Below are 5,614 nucleotides of genomic sequence, written 5' to 3'. Positions count from 1 at the left end.
ACCTAAAAAATCTTCTCCCTACCAGGATTGCCATAGCTAAAAGTATTATAAGACTTTTACCCATGAATATATTCGTAGCTAAAAATACTTAGAAAACTTTTACCTACGAATATTTTTGTAGTTAAAAATTTTACAAAACTTTTACCTACAGATTGTTTCGTAGGTAAAATTATTTACAAAACATATACCTACAAATTGTTTCATAGGGAAAAATACTAACGAAACTTATACCTACGAAAACTTTCGTAGGTAAAAACATCCATGACCCTTTCCACTACAAAAAGTTTCGTAGCTAAAAAAGTTCCTTTTTTTTTTCAACATTCTAGCGCAAAATTCTTCATATAGACCTGATATACACCTGCTACAATATATTTGATCATATTCTTCCTGATATACACCTGTTATGTAATATATTTTATCATTTTGATGAAGGTCATAGAAAATAAGGCAAAAATGTGATGCTGGCCTAAGAAATTTGTTCAGGGACAACCTTCCGTGTTTAAGGCATGTTTATGATTTATCAATCTCCTTATTAATGGAAACCAATATACAACAATTAGTAACTGTACCTTCACTTATACCCATGATCAAGTTTTGACTCATCGGTCAACCAAGGTGAATCTGCATTCCTAGTTTTCAAACAATTTGTCAAAAGCCTATTCTAGCCATATGTTTAAAGTAAATGCTTATAGTGCTGGGTACAGAGGTTTTGATATCATTACCTCAACCAAGGGCTTTTTACCATGGAGCAACATATCAACACTCCTTTCAGTCTGCATAGAATAAAAGAATAATATAAGATGAATAGATTAAAAGAATCATATAAGATGCAAGGATTATCACCCATGATCATGTCTCGAAATATTCTGAACGGATGTGCGCAATGAGCCAATGACAAACATAACATGAGTTCTTTTACTTTCAGATAGGAAAAGACCTATATCTGGAGCTAATAATTCATAAATAGAGTGCAAATGAATGAAATGTAAATAGAGTACATAGATGCTGAGAATATCAAAGTTTGAAGGCATGTTTTCTTTATGGGCTACACAACTGTATTTTCCACCATTTGCTTCAAATGGTGGAGAAGACTGATCCACCGTACATGCGGCATGAATGGATGTCACTCCAGGCCATTCAAATTGTGGTCCCAATTGTTGACGTACCCGATGCGTGACCCAATATTTCCTTTCCCTCATTTCAACCAGAAAATGGAAGGTTGGAGGAGCTTTTCTCTCAAGAATGCTTTTCTGACAACCTCTAACACGGGCTTCATCATCTCCAAGAGTAACAGTCTCAACTCCCCCAACCTGGATATAAATTGACTCAAGTCAAACTGAATAAATTGTAGAAATCGTTGTCTCAAGCTTGCAGCCCAAAAGCTATATTCATTGAACAAATCCAACATCCGACTTGATACAAGTGTGTGCATAATCAGAATGGCTCATCAGTCGATCCCCAAACGAGGTTTCTCACCTGTTAGATGTTCAGATTCCATTGCTGACTCAAGTCCAGTCCCAGATTTGCTCTTTGTTTTTGTGCCGCCATAGACAAAACTCCCAACTATTAAATGTACAAGACCAATAATTATCTGGTTTTGTTAAAAAATATAAGCACTTCTCTAATCAATGCTAAAGATTCACATTTTTCAGTAACAGAGTTACTATTCATATAAAAAAATGCTCCAGATAACCAAACTGCATCAAAATGTGATTAACCATTGCCTTGATAACCAAGTTGCATTAAAATGTGATGTGTCGATCTGTGCATGTGTTATATAACTACAGCATGTGTTTTTCCTGACTTCATTGTGTTCAACACGCATGATCCTTGTTAGCATCACCCACCTGTAACCAAAAATAAAAACTCGCATTGCTCTGTTTTCTCTGCTTCTCTTTCTTTCAAGCCCTCTAAAAATCCCAAAAACCATTTTCATTGCGTAAAATCTTCAACAACCAAAAAAAAAAACCAGCTTTTTGTCTCTTATTCCTCTTTTCTTCTAAAAAAACTCCAAAACGTTATAAGAACCAGATACCAACATTCCAATAACGGCTGGAAAAAGCCAGCAAAGAAATCCAAAAAAAAATTAAAAAATCCCAAACAAATGGAAAATACAAATTAAACAGCTTTTTTCTGAAAAGAAACAGAGATCCCACATGAGGAAAAAGAAAAAGAAAGCAAATCCAACCCCAAAAAGAATTAGAGAAAAAGAAAAAGAAACCTGCACATATATGGTGTTTGGATGAGCAGTAGCTTTGAGAAGATAATCAGTACCCCAACGAATAGCTTCCTACAACGAATATCATCATACAGAAAAGTTATGCAACAAAATTGAAAAACTAAAAATATATTAAAGATAAGGATGAGATGTCATAAAAAAGAGAGAGAGACAATACTTCAAGAGCACATGCTCATCTTCTCAATTATAAACTCTGAAAAACTAAGCAAAATCTGCATTATCTAAAAACAAATAAACATCCAACAATTCATGGGCTGAAGTGAATGCTTCCCCATACTTTTGTTCAAATATTAATCTTTCCCACTCTTTCTTTAGATCCATAGGTGCCCCAAACCTATTGGACAGTCATGGCCTGAACAAAATCAGCAATACATAGCCTCCAAAACAGATAGTATTCAATTATCAACTTTCTTTCAGAAAGTTTTAAATCTCAAGTTTGTAACCACTACAAGATAAGGGGGCATTAGCCTCGGTTTAAAACTGTGCCTAAAAAGGTTAAAAACTGAGGCTAAAGCCTTTAGCCTCAGCTTTGCCTCAGTTATCCAAACCGAGGTTGAAACCCCCGTGGCTAAAGGCTTTAGCCTCAGTTTTAGCAACCGAGGCTAAAATGACTTTTATAGCCTCGTTTCTTCAAGTGAGGCTAAAAGAACCTTTTTAGCTTCAGTTTTCTCGAAATGAGGCTAAATCAAAATTTTAGCCTCCATTGTTTCCAACTGAGACTAAATCTAAATTTTAGCCTCAGTTGCCTCCAATTGAAGCTAAATCTATTTTTAACCTCGGTTCTCAACAACTGAGGCTAAAGCCTTTAACCACGGGAGTTGTAGTCTCAGTTTAGGTAATTGAGGTAAAACTGAGACTAAAGATAGATTTAGCCTTTGTTGGCATCAAGTGAGGTTAAATTCAATTTTTAACCTCATTTATCAATGATCGAGGCTAAATCTAGTTTCTATCAACAAAAGCTAACAATATTATAATCAACCAATCATTGAACCTATGCATGTTTCACCCATTTAACATCCACCAAGACAACAATCAGCACAATACCAACAAAACAACTAATGGTCTATTGAAAGTTTTCAAAACAAACAAACTACCACATAGCCTTCCACATGAACTGTTTCAGTAAGGTCCCCTTCCACGTGACTATTTTCTCTCGAATCGGATCAATCGGTGGGTTTGTTACATGAGCAAACATCTGCTTGAAATACTCAAATGTAAGTTTCTCTCTGTTGGACATCACAGCCAAAGGAGCATCATTTCCCATTGAGCCCAAGAGCCTCAGTACCATCTTTTGCCATGGACATCAATAGCATCTCCAGGGCTTCTACAATGTATCTGAATAAGGAAACCCGATGATTTATTTCATTTTTTCAAACATGAGCAAGAAAACAGCACAGAAAAGGTCTGAAACTACTTACCCAAAAGGCTTTAATGGAGCCAACAATCCATGAATTCTCATGTTTTCCATGTTATTATCATCATGTCGATATACCTAAAAGTATAAATAAAAATGGCAGTAATGATCATGCTCAAAAGTTCTTAAAATCAGAATACAAATAGAAAAACTACCTGAACAATCAAATCCTTGAGAAGCTTCGACTTATGAGGTTTTCTTGACTAATTGAATGAGAGCAAATCAACTTGTGCCTACAGCATATAGAAAAAATCATCACAATTTCTAAGTTGGCATTATACTATTCCTCCCACTCTCATCTGTCCATTTCCACAACCTTGAAAAAACAACCACGACTATATTTGTATTCCAAGTTTTCTGAATTATGAACCACATCTAGGATGCTTTAATTCAATCAGCCATATGTTGATGATAACACGAAAAACCAAAAAGACCCTGCTCGAGTCTTTTTCTAGTGCAAGAAGAAACTGATTTCAATATCACATGAAGTTTATTGTGCTGCCAAGTTCAGAACAGGAAACAATGAATAAAATTTGGCTGCAGCAATCATAACTAATGACAGTTTAGATTCTAATTTTAAAAAGGAATGGATATCCCACCGTAATAGGAGCAACACCATAACATCATTTATTCACCGGATTTTTCAGGTTGGTTACAGTTGCCATGCAACCATTCAAACTGGCTGCTACAATGTGATAGCAGATATGTTACAAAATGCTTGCATACAAGATGGTGGGCCCATACGAAAATGATGGATGAAAATAGGCAACACTGCTACACTTCTAAGACACATTCCAAACATCATATTGTTTGAACAGTCCTAACATATGAATTAGTGGGCATCTTTTTTGTTAAAACAGGAACATTGGATTTTTCACTTTTTAACTTTCCAATAAATATCCCATGTTGGAAATGTGGCTACATGGCCATTAAATCAGCCATATGTTGATGATGGTGACGCAATAGCCCAACCCATGACCCGATTCCTGCTTTTAATCATAAGAAAATTCTCTCTAATTAATGAGGAACGATCACATACAAACATTGGATGCTATGCTTACTATGCTACCCTGTTATTAGGACTGCTCATAGTAAGCTATGTACCTGAGCTTCACACGTGGCAGATCCTCTGTTCAGGAAACACATTGCCTAATTTTCAATCCTGAACTGGAAAATATGTTTGCCATACTCCAGTTGAAGGTTTTGGATCTTCTGACATAGTGGACTATTGCTAGCATATGGGTGACACCCCCTCTGTGCAAACAGCCTAAAAACAGAATATGCATGGAACAAGAATTTCAGTGGAACTGTTTACTACATTGTTCCCCGTGTGAATTGGTGCTTTGGGAACTCCAAACTCAGCAAATAGACAATCAATCAGAGTAGGGATCAAGGATGACAGGTACCTTGAGTTCTACACCAGTTTTTGCAATATTTTGCCAGAATATCAGAAAAGAATCAGTTTTTAGAAAGTGCAATTTTCATACCTAATATATCCATAGCTCAAGACCCTTGCTGACAAGCCCCATGAATGCATGAGTAGGATTCCTAGCACAACCCTGTTTAGTATAATAGAACAAAACCCATGAAAGGCTAAGTTAAATCAAATCAATTTTAGTTTCTATGATAATGTAGCTAAAGAATTTTCCAATTTGCACTGAAATAATTGACAATACAATACATTGTATCCAACATTACACTCTTAAACAGAGGATTGTTCAAGAAAAGAGAACAATCTTTGTTCTGATTGAATCGGTCCACACGGAAATCCTCTTCAATGAGTATCTTCTCGCGTGTAAGTAACAGGCGCCAAGCAAGAAATCCTCTTCAATGAGTTCTTGAGAACCAAATCTCTAAATTTACAATTTGCACATGATTAGTCAAGAAGAAAAAGAAGTGTTGCTAAAGATGTGAAGAAATAGCAACTCAAGAAGGATCTGGAAATTTTGGCAGCAGTAACA

General features: G+C 35.8%; 2 long non-coding RNA genes across 4 annotated transcripts; both read right to left on the bottom strand.

Moving 5' to 3' along the window:
* Positions 1-474: 474 nt before the first annotated feature.
* On the bottom strand, positions 475-2,667 carry LOC131254067 (uncharacterized). 3 transcript variants are annotated; one of them, XR_009175475.1, is made up of 5 exons: positions 2,517-2,667; positions 2,222-2,290; positions 1,477-1,563; positions 1,167-1,310; positions 475-773 (listed from the first exon to the last, which is right to left on the bottom strand). It is a non-coding gene; the product is annotated as an uncharacterized LOC131254067 (long non-coding RNA). The 3 variants fall into 3 exon arrangements; XR_009175474.1 differs by lacking the exon at positions 2,517-2,667 and adding an exon at positions 2,397-2,489; XR_009175473.1 differs by lacking the exon at positions 2,517-2,667 and having other exon boundaries at positions 2,222-2,329.
* A 638-nt stretch (positions 2,668-3,305) lies between these two features.
* LOC131254066 (uncharacterized) lies at positions 3,306-5,405 on the bottom strand. The gene is made up of 3 exons (XR_009175472.1): positions 5,141-5,405; positions 3,809-3,886; positions 3,306-3,574 (listed from the first exon to the last, which is right to left on the bottom strand). It is a non-coding gene; the product is annotated as an uncharacterized LOC131254066 (long non-coding RNA).
* Positions 5,406-5,614: the final 209 nt, after the last annotated feature.

This window comes from Magnolia sinica, chromosome 8 (genome assembly GCF_029962835.1).
Source record: "Magnolia sinica isolate HGM2019 chromosome 8, MsV1, whole genome shotgun sequence".
NCBI classification, from domain to species: Eukaryota; Viridiplantae; Streptophyta; class Magnoliopsida; order Magnoliales; family Magnoliaceae; genus Magnolia; species Magnolia sinica.
This window is presented reverse-complemented; position numbering and strand designations above follow the sequence as displayed.